Here is a 1,830-nt window from a genome sequence, read left to right on the forward strand (position 1 = left end):
AAGGTATAAAATGTCACAGTATAGTAAGGCTTAAAAATGACAAAAAACGTCATAGTATAGTACATTAAGGCACAAAAAAGATTCATCCTATAATGAGGCATACAGTCCACACAGAAATGCCGCAGTCCTGGGAAGTCATCGTATAGCAAAGCAAAAATGTCATAATATAGTAAGGAATTAGAGTTGCCAATTGACCTAATGTGCAGGTCTGTGGGAGGAAACCATAGTGGTCCCACACAGGCACAGGGAGAACATGTAAACTCCACACAGAAAGGCCCCAGGCCCAGGAAGTCACAGTATACTAAGGCATAAGAATGTCATTGTCGCAGTCCCGCTGTGTTTCCCAGTGTTTTCCCTTTTCCTGTTTGTCTCCCTACCATTGTGTATGTGTGTACGTCTGTGTTCTTCCCCTGACATCAGGTGACTCTGCAGAGGCGAGGTCTGAACAGCAGCTCACTACGACACCTGCAATCTGTCAGTCATCATCTGCAGTACCGGTCATCCATCCATTTGTGGCCAGATTCTTCTGCTCTTCACAGTGGTAGTTATTCTCTCGCCCGCTCTGATTAGTTTGATCTTCTCTGTGTTTTGTCTGTATTAACCCTTTGTTCTTCTATGCTCCAGAAGACTTCCTGATTTGTGGGCTGCTGATCCTGCGACACTTCGCTGTCACCACACCACCCACCTGCCTTTTGTCTCCAGCCATCCCTCATGTTCGAGAGTGTGTTTACTCACCTGACTCTGGTCGCCCATACCCCTGCCTCGCACTCTCACCAGACACCTGGATTCCCTGGACCCACTCCCCCTCCATGTTTAAATCACCATTGCCTTCTCCTCAATAAACTCCCTTCCACTGTTATTGCTGGTGTATTTTGTGTTCTGTCACTGCTCTGGGGTCCCAGTCATAGTATGATAAGGCATAAAAATGTCAAAAAACGTCATAGTATAGTAAGGCATAAAATCTCATAGTATAGTAAGGCATAAAAATGTCAAAAAACATCAAAGTGTAATAAGGCATAAAAAATCATAGTACAGTAAAGCATTGAAAGTCATAAAATAGTAAGGCATAAAATTGTCAAAAAACGTCATAGTATAATAAGGTATAAAAATGTCAAAAACGACATAGTACAGTAAGGCATAAAATTGACAAAAAAACAACATAGTATAGTAAGGCATAAAACGTCATAGTATAGTAAGGCATCAAAATGTCAAAAAAAGTCATAGTATAGTAAGGCATCAAAATCTAAAAAAATGTCATAGTATAGTAAGGCATAAAAATGTCATAGTATAGTAAGGCATAAATTTGTCAAAAAAAGTCATAGTATAGTAAGGCATAAAAATGTCAAAAAACATCATAGTATAGTAAGGCATAAAATGTCATAATATAGTAATTCGTAAAAATGTCAAAAAAAACGTCATAGTATATAGTAAGGCATAAATTTGTCAAAAAAAGTCATAGTATAGTAAGGCATCAAAATCTAAAAAAACGTCATAGTATAGTAAGACATGAAAATGTAAAAAAAACGTCATAGTATAGTAAGGCATAAAATTGTCAAAAAACGTCATAGTATAGTAAGGCATAAAAATGTAAAAAAAACGTCATAGTATGGTAAGGCATAAAACGTCATAGTATAGTAAGGCATAAAAATGTAACAAAAAACGTCATAGTATAGTAAGGCATAAAATGTCACAGAATACCAAGGCTTAAAATTGTCAAAAAACGTCATAGTATAGTATGGCATAACACGTCATAGTATAGTAAGGCATAAAAATATCAAAAAACATCATAGTATAGTAAGGCATAAAAATGTCATAAAATGTCATAGTATA

General features: G+C 36.7%; 1 long non-coding RNA gene across 1 annotated transcript; it reads left to right on the forward strand.

Moving 5' to 3' along the window:
* The first annotated feature begins 37 nt into the window (after positions 1 to 37).
* Positions 38 to 857, forward strand: LOC147820405 (uncharacterized). The gene is made up of 2 exons (XR_015437796.1): positions 38 to 541; positions 625 to 857. It is a non-coding gene; the product is annotated as an uncharacterized LOC147820405 (long non-coding RNA).
* The last annotated feature ends 973 nt before the right edge of the window (positions 858 to 1,830 follow it).

This window comes from Seriola lalandi, unplaced genomic scaffold (assembly GCF_002814215.2).
Source record: "Seriola lalandi dorsalis isolate HSWRI2012SDOR001 ecotype SW California unplaced genomic scaffold, Sedor1 jcf7180001959712, whole genome shotgun sequence".
In the NCBI taxonomy this organism is placed as follows: Eukaryota; Metazoa; Chordata; class Actinopteri; order Carangiformes; family Carangidae; genus Seriola; species Seriola lalandi.